Genomic DNA, 14,749 nt, shown 5'->3' with positions numbered 1-14,749 from the left:
CACTACATGGAAGCATTCTATCAAGTGATTTCTTGATCCTGTGCGACGTGAAATCAGCATCTGGGTCGTCCTTGAGGTGAAGATGTTCTGCATTGAGAGCTCTCTGCATGCCAGCGTGAATACTCATAACAATTTAGTATGACTGGGAAAAAAATGAAGAAAAGCATGTGTGACCATATAAATGGGAAACAAACAAGACAAACCATGGTGAACATGTCAACAATCACACGGGTGCCGTGCGACAATGATCGTTTGGTCCTGTCATCGTACTTGATGCATTCAATCGCAAACTGGACAAACATATCCTCGAGGACTTTCCCATCACTGAACGACCTCATGATATCCTTCCCATTTGCTACTCCAAATCCAATCATAAGGGGGACACTGCACATTTAATAAAAAAAATGCTTAATAGAATTCAACATATAACGCAATGCATCAAGTGTGAATGGTCATATAAACTACACAAATTATAATTGAGTAATGATGTTTGTAAGACAAAATTATCTCAACCTATCATCCAATAAACATGATAACTGCTCTGAGTGTGAGCATAATGACATTATATATATGTAGTTTCTATTGTAAACTCCGCAATTTCTATTAGAAGACAATGTTTGTGATAAAAAACACTACTCAAATATCTAATGAGGCTGTCAGTTTGTATGATCAAACTAGGAGTTTGAATATTAAATATACCCGTTTCATGGCACTATTAATTAATATGACCCTAGCACTTCCCATGTACCCAATTGCCCTTTCTATGGTGCTGCCCATATCTATGGTCCGTTCACAGTATTAGATGCTGAGATCCGATCCTTATGTTCCTATGCTTATTACAAAATAGTTCGCTCACATCGAGATGGCCATATTCGCCAGTACGAACTCGATCACACACGGACACATCCTGAATCCTCTCCTTTGTCCAGTACTTGATACGAGGAGTGCTAAACCTCTCAGGGGGGCACACCACGTGGTTCAAGTTGTCAAGATACCATAGCTGCACAATAAGCTGAATCATCTAAATGCAATAATACATATGAAACTTAAATTTCTAAATAGTGTACTTACAAGAAAAACAATGCTACATCCATACATCGTTGCAGTTTGATTGTCCTTCTTCCTTTTTTGCCACTTCTCGACACTGTGGCAGAGGTCCGTGTAGATGAGCTGACACCAATCAATCTTAGGCAGCTGAACCGCCCAATGAGCAAGCATAACATCATCGTTGCTGATATCCCAGCTACCATGAGGAAACAGAATGCTATGGAAAATGACTATGAAATAGCACATCATGGTTGCATCATCATCAAGCCCCGATCTGATGCGGTCCTGCATCGTTTCCACATCGAATGCTCGGCTCTCCAAATTCATAACTTCTCTGAACTTCAAAACCTGCTTGGACTTTTCACTGGCAAAAACAGTTGGAGGTGTGGATCCGGCACTAGGGAGGCCTAGCACCAGCCGGACCACATCTTTGGAGAATTTGAGCTCTTTCCCTCTCCCAGCCCGTAGGGTCATCGACTCGAGGTCGATGTGGTCCAGTAACCAACAAAGTAAGCTCCGGCCCTCAACATCGTCAAGTTGCATGGACAATATATTCTTGAAACCTTTCTTCAAAACGTATTGCCTCTGGTTTTTGTTCAGCATCTGGTTCGTCTCTAGCACCTCCTTAGGACAACAGCGTACATTTGCTTTCTGCCAGATAATGTAGGGACCATCATGGCCAACTGTTAGTAATAATTCTATCATTGAAACAACCTTGTATTTTTCAAAAAAAAACCTTTTATATATTTTAATAACATATGTCTTTGACCTAACTCAAATAGTATATAGTGAAACGACCAGTTTATATTACAAAACTACCAGTTTATATATGCTACTGATTCTATAGCAAATCCCATGAATCAATGATATAGGGTTTCCATGTGCGTTCCTATGGCAACCCTCAATAACCCCTTAATGAAACTATGAGCCTCTCTATTAAATTAACATATTTCAGTCTACCAGGATATGTGTTTGACATTATATTTTTCCCAAAAACAAAATATTAGCAAACTACCAATTCCTATAACCCTAAATTTCAGGTTTGTACTACCAAAATCTCTCAATCTATGATCACCCAACCATTTTAAGTAATCAAAATAACACTTCCTGTGCAACCCATTTGCTCTGCTAATAACCTTTGTATGCTCCTGGCCATATGTTCCTAAACTCGGCAGTATAATTTGTTAATAACCGTATGCTATATGCTTGTCACATACATGAAAACTCAGTCATTTTAACACTCTTCTCCTCCCCCTTATTTGACCTTGAGGGGGCCTTGTCAGCTCGACCCCGCTGCCCTGCTCCCTGCCGCAACTGCAAAAAAATACAATCGATGCTTATCAATTACAAACTTGTGATACAAAACTATACCAAATGTCATATATACCTCACTTTTCCTCGCTCGCCGCCATTTATTGGCGGCAGGAACCCGAGAACCTTGTTCAGCACCTACAAACCGCGGAGAGGAGCGCGTCCTCATCCCGGCGGGTGTTCCGGCCGCATGAGATGCGCCAGATTCGCGCAGAACTTTCTTCTTCTTCGTCCTTGGTTCGACCAATCCGTCGTCGTCGGATCCTCGACCTCCGTTCTCCGTCCCTCGAGTTCTCGCATTAGGGGCGGCTTCCTCCGCCGCTAATGCTTTTCGCTTCCGAGCCAAAGCTTCTAAGAAGTTGGTAGTCCTCCGGGACTCCCCCATCTTTCTACTCTTTTGGGGTTCACGCCAAGGTTCGCAGTCCACAGTCGAAATCAAGGGAGATTGGCCGTCGGGCACCGCGGATGATACCGGGAGTTCGGATGAATCTAGAGGGGGGGGCATGGTTGCACGCTCGAGAGAACTCAGTGCGTCGCACCCATCGCCATTGTCGGAACCCGAGGCGGCATCCATCATTCCTGAACCAAAAATAAACATACTGCTCAAATAAACAGCGAGATCACTACGGGAGGTAGAACACGCGGGGCGGTGGGGTAAAAAGATGAATATCTAAAGGACAAACCTGATTCCCCCGATAGGCGAATACGTTCACTCCGTCGCTGCGTCCACCAATACGCTCAGCGCCGACGAGCGATCAGCGGGTGAGTGAAAACTAATGCGCGCAGTTGCAGCCGGTGTCGGGGATAGGACTACGGTGAGGCGGCGGCAAATCGCTTCTCTCCTCGGGATTTCACTGCTTGCGTAATGAGGGGGCGAGGAAGACGACGGTGTTCGGAGGGGAGTGCAAATGGTTCAGTCCTATTGTGGTTGTGTGCGAAAAAAAATGGTGAATATAAACCTCCGCCATGTGTTACCGCACGGCATTTGAAAAAAGGGTCTGCCCCGGACACGATAGACGAAATTGTGGCACATGGTCCGGCTGAACCAGATGGCCCGCGTGCCTTAATAACGTCGAATCAAATAACCCAACTAAATTGTAAGTCATATAAACAAGTGAAACCAAGTATATAAACCCAAAACCCTAAACCCCAAACCCTAAATCATAAACCCTAAACCCCAAACCCTAAACCCCAAACCATAAACCCTAAACCCCAAACCCTAAACCCCAAACCATAAACCCTAAACCCTAAAACCCTAAAACCCTAAACTCTAAACCCTAAACCCTAAACCATAAACCCTAAACCGTTAACAGTAAACCCTATCCTTCAAGGGTTGCTGAACTTAAATATATCCCCATATAAACTTCGTCTAAAATCATATAAAACTCCTTGACATGCATATATAAAGGCTGCTGCCTGCTGCTTATTCAACTCAAAGACGTACGGCCATTTCAAAAGTAAGAAATAGATGCCGCTTTGTGCGGTCATATACCTGTACATGCAGAAACTAGCACAACCCTATTCAATTAGCGTTCAAAGATAGAAACACCAGTTCCTATTCAATTTTGAATATATAGGCATATAAACTTCGCCTACAATCATATAAAACTGTTCACATGCATAGATACAAACTGTTGACTGCGTCTCATACATCTCATTGAATACTGGCAAATACAAAACTCAGCGATAGGTGCCGCTTTGTCCTGTCACATAAACCTCTAATGCAAGCATGCCAATTCAAAAAAAAATATTTAATATAAAACGGACCAACAGGAGCCGAGTGCGGCTCTGCTAGTACTGGAATGAAGTCCACGGTGGCCACGGCGGGAGGGGTATCGACGTCACGGAGAATTCCCTGGAGGAGATGGTAAGCTTTGGGATGCCAGCGAGCAGGTTGAGGTCGGAGTGCGGACAGTGCGTGACGGGGTCCATGCCATGCTGAGGAGTTTCGTGCGGAGATACGTGTTCCGTCCTCCACGTCGGTGAAGCGGCCGCGCTTGATGTTCAGGCGGAGGTATTTGCTCCCGCGGAGACGGCAGCTCTTGCGGCAGCGGTTGACTTCCCCGACGCAGCCGAGTGCCGCCAGGGCGAGGCCAGGGGACTAGCCGCCAGACACTACTACAGAATAGGCTTTTGTTCCAGGTCATTTGTCCCGGTTACCTTTGGACCCGGGACAAAAGGTGGCTTTTGTCCCGGGTCCAAAGGAGCGGGGGGGACAGGGGCCTTTTGTCCCGGGTGGAGCCACCAACCGGGACAAAAGGCCCCCCTTTTGTCCCGGTTGGTGGCTCCACCCGGGACAAAAGGTCCAACCCTTTTTATCCCGGTTGGTAACACCAACCCGGACAAAAGGGTGACCCTTTTATCCCGGTTGGTGGTACCAACCGGGACAAAAGGCCCTTTTTGTCCCGGGTGGAGCCACCAACCGGGACAAAAGGCCCCTCTACGTGATAGTTCAAAAGGGAGTTATTCTTTACTGAGTCACATGTACTACTTAGGTGAGTTGGCAAGCAGGCCATGCGCTAGGCAATAGGTCTTGGGTTCCAATCCCGCAGGGCGCAAATATTTTTTAGCACGAGGGACATTTTGTCCCGGTTCTACCACCCGGGACAAAAGCCTCCAGCGCTTTTGTCCCGGCGGCCGAATCCCGGTTCCAAAATCGGGACAAATGGCCATATGGAACCGGGACAAAAGGCTGTTTTTGTAGTAGTGAGATCAGACTGCCCTCATACCAGGGTTCACCGTTTCGGTCGGAAAGACCGAAATTTCGGTACTTTTTCCCGTTTTCGCTACTCACCGGGAAGCGAATTTCGGTCCGGGAAGCGAATTTCGGTCCGGAAAGTGGGTGATTTCGGTTTCAAATTCAAAAATATGAAAGTCAAACTTTAGTCAAAAAAAATAAAATTCGGAACAGTAAAAACGAAATGGTGAACCCTGCCTCAGACCATATAAACCTCAACGCCGATTGCAGTAGAGCGACAGGAGGCCCGGTTCGTCGGAGACGGGGCAGGGGGGGGAGCTGGCTGGGTTGTACACTTGTACCAGCTCATGGCCTTGTTTGCTTTCAAAGCGCTAGCTAGCGCTACAAAAGAATCTCACATGTATGGTGTGCTAAATAAAGTCTATTTGCAAAACTTTTTCGGAGATGGATGTAACTTTTCGCGACGAATCTAATGATGGTAATTAATTGATGATTTGCTACAGTTTGATCATATATTCTGCGATTTCGGTAATAGACACCTAAGCATATATAGAAACTGCTGGTTTGATCATATAAACTATACTTTGATTACAATAAATCCTAAAACCTAAACCCTAATACTTTGATTACAGTACTTAGATCATAGAAACTAGTACTATGATCATAAAAACTAGTACTTTGACTACATATATAGAAACTGCTGGTTTAATCATAATACTGGTAGATTGATTGTAAAAACTAGTGGTCTGATCAAATAAACTGCTACTTACATCATATATTCTATATTCTATGAAACCTTAGTTCGTTACTATTTGAAATTTGAATCCACCTGTCCTAGAAATTTAGCTATCCAACCAAAGAAATAAGTGTATGCATCAAAAGAATACATGAAAAATTATACAAAAAGACTAGTGGTTACAAGAAAATCTCATGATTGTTTTCCAGAAATTAGTGGTTAGTTACATGAAAATCAGATAGCCAGACAAAAAAGCATGTCGTCTGCATCCACATGCACGGTGGGAAGCGACGCGGACGGATCATCGCGGTCAGCTTCCTCTGCTCCGGTGCATGGACAGCGACGGCGCCGGATTCACTTGCAGCAGCAGCCTGTGAAGAAACGCAGATCAGTAGGGAACTATAACTGACACAAACGAATGTGCCTTAACTAATTCAGTAGTAGCACAAAAGAATTTGAAACAAACTATTGGTACATGCATCCAGGAGTATTTATGCCCGAGCACACTCCCATGGATAAGCAATCATAGGTAGGCCTGATCATTTGTCAGGTCGGGTCGGGTTTAGGTCGGGTCATTTCGGGTCAAAAAATATTAGCCCATACTGTGGTCGGGTCGGGTTGGGTCAAGTTGGTCCACAATTTTGTGTGTAATTTTCGGGTTTCATCGGGTTTTTTTTTAGTTTCGAGTCAAATATTTCGGCTCGTACCTTGATCGGATCGGGTCGGGTTTTTTTTGGGCAGGTCGGGTTGGGTTTATCGGGTCGGGTGGCCCGTGATTAGGTCTAATCACAAGCAGCAGCTTGCGGCCATAGCAGGCAAGAATAGCTTCTTTCTAAAGAAAAAAATGCAGGCAATAATAGCAGCAGCACACGCGGTAGGGAGCAGAACCACCTGTAGTGTTTGGCGCAGGTGCAAATCAAGAGCAGCCGACAGCACTGGTCGCTTGGGGCGGTCGGCAAGCAGGCCGCAGCACCTCCGCCGGCCGAGCACCTCGCCGGGAAGCCGCGTCACTCCCTCGACGCAGCAAAGAGAAACAGCGAGCCTCTCGAGCCTGGAGAAGCTGCGGGCCGGAGGCAGGGCGAAGCTACGGTTCCATATCCGAAGGAGCGCCGCCGCCAGGCTCGAGGTCGGGGGTAGCGGAGGCCGTGCGTTGCCGGGCTTGAGGTCAGGGGGCGCACCGCCGCCGCGGATCCGGGATGCGGCTGGACGCAGGGGGCGTCGCCGGCTGCTGCTTCGCGTCGTCCCCGGCCGCGGGTCCTTGTGCGCGCCTGAGCCGGCCGCCGCATCTTACCCCGCCCCCACCGGATCTGGGAAGGGCGCCACCACGCTCGGCCCCGACAGGCCTGCTCAGCCTCGCCGGATCCGGCGACAGACGCCACTGGGGGCCGCCATGGTCGCGCCATGGTCGTCACACGCCGGGGTCCGCTGCCGTCGGGGTGTGCAGCCGCGGGGTCGCTGGGGAGGGGCGGCGCGCGCGGTCGGGGTGTCCCACCGGGCCGCGGGGTGTGTGTAGGCCGGCGCTCCTCGTGCAGCTCCTCGCCGGGGGCCGCGGGGAGGGCCCCGCCAGGAGGGCCGCCGGGGAACGGGTTCGCCGTGCAGGGGGAGCACCGGCCGCCGCCGCCGCCGACCGCCCGTGCGCCTATCCGCGGCGCCATGGCCGGATCCGGGGAGGGGGAGCGCCGCCGGGGCTGGAGGCGCGTCCGCGGGTGTGGCGGCCGACAAGCTGCGCGAGGGGGGGGGGGGGGGGGGGGGCGAGGGTGTATGAAATTAGGGTTTGAAGATGGGGTGATGCTGTTATATACGCCTGGTCTGGGCTGGGCCTAACAGGTGGGGAGGCTAGTAGAGAAGCTGTTCGGTTCAACCAGCTCGTGGCGGGTGGCAAGTGGGAGCTGGTTCGGTGGCAGGATGGCTGGGGCTCCTGGGGAGCCCTAGGCTCCCAACAATATATATATATATATATATATATATATATATATATATATATATATATATATATATATATATATATATATATATATATATATGTCAAATGTTGAACTCACTCTTCTCTTTGTACTAAAAAACTATCGTCAGTAAGCAGCAGATCGAGCGTGCTTGTTTATCAGGCAGCAGAAGTAGGGAAATAACAAGAACAACAGGAAAGCAGGCGGGGACAGAGCGTTCTTGTGTCACATGGGGGGGGGGGGGTTTACTTGCCGGCTTCCTGTCTCAGGCCGTCGCTCCGTCCGGCCTGTCCGTCACTCCGTCTGGAGTCCGCCGGCCCGCCTCTACCTTGGGCGGCTGAGGCTGCCTTCTGCTGCTGCACGCCATAAAGCACTCTGTTTAGATCGAGATCAGCCAGCTTACTAGTGAATGATTGAGGCCCGATGTTCATCCATTGATGAGTAGTCTGCTCTTGCCGGACGGGATGATGGTTACTTACAGTTACAGGGTTGAGAGTGGGGTGCTCCCGGAAGCTGTCCTTGAGCACGGCCGCCTGGTCCTTGGACAGACGGAGCTTCTTTCTTGAGCCGTCGATGCCGCAGCCACCTCTACCTCGGGTGGCTGAGGCGCACGCTGGCCGCGCCGTGCGTCCGAACGGCCGGACTAGCGCCGCTCTTTCTGAGTGCCCACCGGCTGGCAGCCGGTCGTTCTGGACAAGCTCCGCCAGCGCTCGAGGGCTCGAAGAGCCTCATGAACCCTGAGATGGGCCGCTGGGCCGTCATTCCCGCGGCGACACCAATTATTAGCGGCGGTTGTTAGTAAACCCCCCCGGTAAAGATGATATTTCTACCAGTAGTTGCTCCAACGAATCCCCGGTAAAAATCGTTGTTGTTTTCCACCGGCGGTTGGTACAAAGAACCTACAGTAAAGATGTCACTTTTGATTGCTTCCTTTACGAACCTACGGGAGAAAACATTTTTACAGTCACAAACCATAAACCGCCAGCAACAATTAATTTGGAACCGCCGGTGTTTGCATTATTTCTAGTAGTGGCCCCTTCTATTATCAAAAAAAAAAAAACACAGCCCCTCCAAGCCTTAGCACTAGCAGACAGGTGGGCTGACGCCAAGAGGGCAAATCCCTCCACTACACCGTGCGGCTTCTTTCCCGCCCGCCATGAGGTGACACGAGCTCGGCGACCCGTCGAACCGACAAACACTCGGTCGCCGGCTACTTGGGCATTGTTTGCTTGGTGCGGGCCAGGGCGCCCACGGCAGACTCGCGAGTGACGTCGATGTGAATCACCGGCTCCACGACATAACATTACAGTTGCACACCGATTTCTTTCTCTTTCTCTTTCTCTTTCTCTTTTTCAAAAAGAGTTGCATTGCACACACGCATGAAAACGAAAATGGTAATTTCTGATTTTTAGAACTGTTTTCAACATTTTATCAAAGTAACTCCAATTATCAAACTAACAAAAGAATGGTAAAACAAAAACGGAAATGACTTGAACTTTTTGGGATCATTTTAGAGAAATATCTTATTTTTTTCAGTATTGTACCGTATTTTTCGATAGAAATATCTTATTTAAATACAATACCAGCATGCCCTACTATATCTATTTATATTTTCTAAAGAGTCATGACTCATGTATCCCAACCCTAACCTACAACCTGGCCGATCTGAATTCATAATGATTATGGATAGTTTTATGGATGGTTATTGTTGGCAGCTAAAATTAGCATTGCTGAAGAGCGACCGGTCTGAGCGGTCAGGCCGACCGGTCAGACCGGTCTGGTCCTGTGTAATCCGAATCAGATTAGATTTGAGTTGTGAGTTCGTTTATAATCCGATTTGGAAAGGGGTATGTCCTCCCCGGTCTATAAATATAAAGGTCACGGCCGATTGAGGTCCTTCTACCCAATCAAATCAATCAATTTATAATTTTCCTATTTTTTTCCAAACCCTAGCTTTTCCAACCTCGTATTGTTCTTTGCTCGTCTCGACAGCGTTCAAGGACATCTTGAGTGGCCTGCCAACCTCAAGACAACCCTAGATCTCCAAGCTCTGATGGGGTCCCTCCCGAACTTGGGGTTTTAGGCTTTGCGGCGTTTTTCTGCGTTCGACCGGTCTGACCGGTTGGCACGACCGATCTAACCGGTAGTCGGGGATCGTCGCTGGTGATCTGGTTGTTGCGATCCGTGCGCTCTAGCACTTGTGTGTTGACCAGAACTGCGTCAACAGTTATATTAAATGAGATATGTGTCAGACACGTGTCACGGATTGTTGGATATTTAGATTAATACTAATCATTGGTACTTGTGTATGAAATGTGTCGGGTCATATATTTAGTGTTGTGCTTTATGGTTCGATATGTTTATCTTCTTAAAACATTGTTTCCGTAAATTACAATCATTATTGATCGAGAACATTCTCAATCATATATTTTTATATTCAAAATTATAGTGATACCGATGCATGTTTTGGATAAAAATGTGAAAGCGAAAGTGACGAACCTTTGGTCGATCTTGCCTACCGTTTTCCTTGTTGTTGTGCGGTGAAACTAAGGTTCTGTTTAGTTCTCAAAAATTTACCGTCAAATCAAATTTTTAAATATATGTATGAAGTATTAAATATAATTTAAAAAATAACTAATTATACAATTTAATTGAAAATGATGAGATGAATTTTTTGAGCCTAATTAGTCAATGATTGAACACTAATTATTAAATAAAAATGAAAGTGCTACAATAGGCAAATCCAAAATTTTTGCGAACTAAACACGCCCTAAGAACCGCACCTGCGGCTCACCGCCGGTGGTACCGACACTTAGCCCTTGTTTAGATGCATAAAGTTTTGGGTGTAAAGTACTAGCACTTTCATTTGTATTTTATAACTATTGTCCCGCCATAGATTAATTAGGCTCAAATAATTCGTCTAGCAAATTATAGACAAATTATATAATTAGTTATTTTGTTTAGCTATATTTAATACTTCATATATGCGTTTAAAGATTCAATGTGATGGAAAATTTTGTAAAATTTTGGAACTTCGAAGACATCTAAACAAGAGCTTGGACTAAGAAGGCGGGGGCGGCAGCGGATGGCCCACATGCCAGTCGTGGCCCACTGCCGGTGGCATCAGGCATGAGCCCGCAGGCCCCGGCGACACCGTACCGTGTGGCCGTGTGGGTTCGGGCAAAACTGGATGTACGGGCGCCGCACCCGCACGCTGGGCGGCGGCAGATGAGTCATGACTCAGGAGTGAAAAGCTATTCGCGATGGCGGACGAAAGGGTCGGCTTGGTAGCGCTTGTCGATTCTGTTGCCAACCTGCGGAAAATGAACGGTACATCTTGCACTTATGGTTGATCTTATCTTGTCCATCCATTTTGATATCAACCGCTAGATCGGAGCACCCACCCATCATATAACTAGCGTATTTTAATTTTTTTTTGCATTGTATACCACCTCTGTACTGCACTGATGTTGACTGATTGGATGTAAAGGCGCTTCGATCCGTGCGCTCCTGCATAAAGCTGAGCACGGGGTACAACACATTTTTGACCGTTGGGCGTCTGACACCCCCACTACCGCTCCAATATGCCACCGTCCGTACAGATATTTTGGCTCCGGGAGCAGCCACCAGTACATGTTGTACGCTCATGTACCAAGCTGTGAAGGCCCGGTACTCTTCAAATTTAACGAGGTACATGTCATTTTGTTTCCTCGCAAATGAACTACACGCACGACAATTGAACACATGCACCCCTAATACTTTCATTTCTAGTCCCCTGCACACTGTCACGTTTTCCTTTTTTTTAAATTTGATTGATAACACATTTATTTGATTATAAACTACGTTTTTTTAATTTAATTGATAACACATTTATTTGAATATACACCAAAATACCATTTTGATATACACTGTGATACCACGTAAAAATCCATAAACTCACATCGTGCTCGTGAAAAACAATATGTTAAAACAAGTCGCTCTAACTGCTACTGCAACGGTACTAATTATGATATTTATCAAATGAAATAAGTACCGTGGTGTACTCAATATATTTTTGAGTGTTCGTATAATTCCAAAAATTGAAGAAATTCTCCCAATACATACACAGAAATCTCCAAGATCAATCTAATTTACATTTTGCTCCAATATAAAAAAATGATAGGAGACGTACCTCTTGGACTCCACGCTCGATATGAGCCACTTACTCAAATTTCAAAAGAACAGCGTTCTCCATAACCACATTAATAAAATAAAATAATATTCATCTAAGCTCTCTTCTCTTGTACAATAAAATATTGTGTACATAAAAATAAATTATAATCACACAAATCAAAATAGGTACCAGCAGGTACTCCTCTCTTTGTACTTGGATTACCACATTGATAATATACAGTACTAAGGTACTCTACTCAACTGTACCAGTGCCGCATTTTATACTCTTTAGTGTTGTACCAAACATAGTCTAAACAAACATTTGATCCTATTTTTAATAATCTTTTGCAATTTTTCATCTTGTGTTATATACTTGGGACACCACTGATGTACAAACACCCTTGTGAGCCATCACTAATAACACATACTAAGAAATCAAAATGGATAGAACAGAATTGAATGAGGTACTTAATTAATAGAGTACATCCATGTGCAAGCAGGTGGCATGCATCCATGCAGTAGAGCCATTCAGAGAACCCCCCTCCACCCCATTCGCCCTCTCAGGCGGCATAGCCCCCTCCCTCCTCAATCTTTATCTGCATTGAGAACTTTAGAGTGATTACAGCCTTGTATAAAGCAACAAAGGAACATGGAAAAAAATCAATGTCTAAGTTCAAAGGGAAGTGCCAAACGTATGAAAGTAATCATCAAGAACAACAGCTTGCTAAGCCAAAAACACGGATATGACCAGAGATTGTTCCTACCACCTACAGGTTACACACTACCCACAACAACAACAGCGGACAGGAACCCACTCTCACCCAAAAAAGAAACGGAAAATCAAACAAGAAGCCAAAGACAGGAACAGCGAGCCAGGAACTCATTTCCTCCACCCTTGAAAGAACAGCTAACCTTTTTCAAACAAAATGAAAAGCAAAAACAGGCTGTACAGGCAGCAACATGAGGACGCGTAGTGGAGACCTGCAAACCGCCACCTATGCCCAGCCAGCTCCGACATCACCCTCCACCCTCAACAGGAGGGAGCTCCCCGCGCGGGCTGGTCGCGAGGCAAGCGGCGGCGGAGGTGCTGCGCGTGGCATCTCCCAGGGAGCGGACCAGGCAAAGGCGGCCCTCGCGCATGACGAGGCCATGGGCGGTCGGAGCGGCGGCCTTTTCGTCTCGCTTCTGGGCAGCGGCGACGCACCACTGCACCCTTGGGAGGCGGCGAGCAGCCCCCGGCCGTGTGGCCGAGCACAGACCCAGACCCCTTCGAGATGCGCAGGAGGAGGCGGCCCGGGAGGCGCCGACTGGCCCCGAAGCGGCGGCCGTGGAGGCGCCGAGGAGGGCGGGGCGCGAGGCCGAGAAGAGCCGCGGAGGCGCCGAGGAGGGCGGGGGTCGGCGCCGGCGCGCGTCGTGCTAGAACTGAAGGAGTGGCGTAGGCGTAGGCGGCCCTGGAGGTCATCCGCATCAGCTTACCCGCGCCGCCATGGACGTCCAGCCCCTGCCGCTGCACGCGGTCGCGCCGTGCGCAGCGTCGCAGGCCGCCGCTTCCCGCCGCCAGTCGCGGTCGTGCCACACCGCTGCTCGCAACGCCGCCAGCCACGGTAGCGCCCTGCGGCCGTGCACAGCACCGCCAGTGCCCCGCCCTCCGCGCCACCCGGACCGCGGCGCCGGACTCCGATGGCCGCTGCGGCGCAGTGCCCCTGCCTCCTGCGCAGCCGGGGCCACCACGCCGTGCCCCGTCCTCCCGCTAGTGCCACCGCCGCGCCGTCGAGGGCAATGGCGAGACGGTTGACGACAACCACCAGTAGCTGCAGCAGCCGGCGGCCTACCAGAGGGGCGAGAGAGTGGGCCCTTGCAGGTACCACCACCGAGGATTTCCACGCCCCTCTCGGCGGCGGGGGCTCCGCCATAGCCCATAGGAACCCAGCGCCGGCCTCGCAGGACCCCGGTGCCTCAGATCCGGCACCACCATCGCCAGATCTAGCCTCGATGTCGATGGATCTGGCGGTTACCTTGTTGCAGCATCCGGATCTGAGTTGTCGTCTGTAGGGAGAGGAGAGAGGGAGGACGAACCAGAGACGAGAGAGCGAGACTGGGGTTTCAAATGATTTTGAAATGAGCCCTCCACCATCCATCCCAACTCATCTAATCGGCCGCCAGGCCAGCTGTGCATCTTGGAACATGTGCATACATATACATACACATGCCAAAAAATACGTATACCATCAGAGGTGCAGCTGGAACAGCTCGTATCCCAATGCTTACATGGAAGGTCCAGATAACACCCACCATGCTTCTATGGTGTATAATATCCTAGTTCGCCAACCTGGGCTTCTCCACCACCCAGCACTTGTGGAGCCGTGGAGGCATTGATGATCAGAGATATTCACGTGAATCTTTTTGCTGGCGTTAAGGTGCATACAGTGCACGTACACAGTATACCACTTTTTTTTTTTGAAAAACTGGCACAGTATATATACCACTCACAGTGACGATGGATAATGGCTGTGTTCACTTCCCTCCCATTCCTCCAAACTTTTCAAATTTTCTATCACATCGAAATCACATCGAAACATTAAATATAGCAAATGATTCATACATGGAGTATTAAATATAGATAAATAAAAAAACTAATTGCATAATTTTGATGTACGTTACGAGACGAATTTTTTGAGTCTAGTTAGCTTATAATAGAATAATATTTATCACAAATAAACAAAAAATACTATAGTATACTGCAGTGTCCGACGTGACATTTTCTAACAGATTTTCGCGGCCAATAAAATCCATCGTCTCGTCCAGCGGTGGCGTGCCGCGTACAGGGGCTTTCCAGCCGTTCTGTACAGATGAGTTGATGAT

At 48.0% G+C, this 14,749-nt stretch overlaps 2 long non-coding RNA genes across 2 annotated transcripts; both read right to left on the bottom strand.

The window, feature by feature from the left end:
* Nucleotides 1-862: 862 nt before the first annotated feature.
* LOC120674423 lies at nucleotides 863-3,487 on the bottom strand. The gene is made up of 4 exons (XR_005675111.1): nucleotides 2,435-3,487; nucleotides 2,265-2,361; nucleotides 1,072-1,698; nucleotides 863-1,000 (listed from the first exon to the last, which is right to left on the bottom strand). It is a non-coding gene; the product is annotated as an uncharacterized LOC120674423 (long non-coding RNA).
* Nucleotides 3,488-11,975: 8,488 nt separating this feature from the next.
* On the bottom strand, nucleotides 11,976-14,204 carry LOC120676799. Its single transcript, XR_005675994.1, has 2 exons — nucleotides 12,869-14,204; nucleotides 11,976-12,483 (listed from the first exon to the last, which is right to left on the bottom strand). It is a non-coding gene; the product is annotated as an uncharacterized LOC120676799 (long non-coding RNA).
* Nucleotides 14,205-14,749: the final 545 nt, after the last annotated feature.

Source organism: Panicum virgatum, chromosome 5N (assembly GCF_016808335.1).
Source record: "Panicum virgatum strain AP13 chromosome 5N, P.virgatum_v5, whole genome shotgun sequence".
Lineage (NCBI taxonomy): Eukaryota > Viridiplantae > Streptophyta > Magnoliopsida > Poales > Poaceae > Panicum > Panicum virgatum.
Note: the sequence above shows the minus strand (reverse complement) of the source record. Positions and strands in the feature narration are given on the sequence as shown.